Genomic DNA, 524 nt, shown 5'->3' with positions numbered 1-524 from the left:
TTAGACTTGGATGCAAGGTATGACCTCATCCTGGGAATGGCATGGTTGGAACACCATGAGCCATGGATTGACTGGAGGTCAAAGAACTTGGCGCTACGCGCACGTTTCCTGGTGGAGCTTTGGCGAGTCATGAACCCTCTTCTGCTAGGAGACAAAAGCTCTATTTGGGAGAGCACTGGACCGAGACAGTCAACATGCTAGACACTGGAATGTCCGAGTTGGTAGACACCAACGGTGTATTAGACAGGAGTCCCGAGCGTGGCTCGCGGACTGATCGTGGAGTGACACGTAACCCACTGATCGCTGCTCAAGTATCGGAGCAGTCGCTGCATGTCATGCGTGACATGGTCGACCAAGAGCCGAGGCATCGAGGGCGAGGCCCACGTGATGTACATGAAGTGGTATGTAAACCACTGAGCACTGCTCAATTATCAAAGCAGTCGCTGCATGTCATGCGTGACATGGTCGGCCAAGGGCCGGGGCAAGAAGGGCGAGGCCCTTGTGATGCTCGTGGAGTGGCACGA

Source organism: Plasmopara halstedii, assembly GCF_900000015.1.
Source record: "Plasmopara halstedii genome assembly, contig: Scaffold_1548, whole genome shotgun sequence".
Taxonomy (NCBI): Eukaryota; Oomycota; class Peronosporomycetes; order Peronosporales; family Peronosporaceae; genus Plasmopara; species Plasmopara halstedii.
This window is presented reverse-complemented; position numbering follows the sequence as displayed.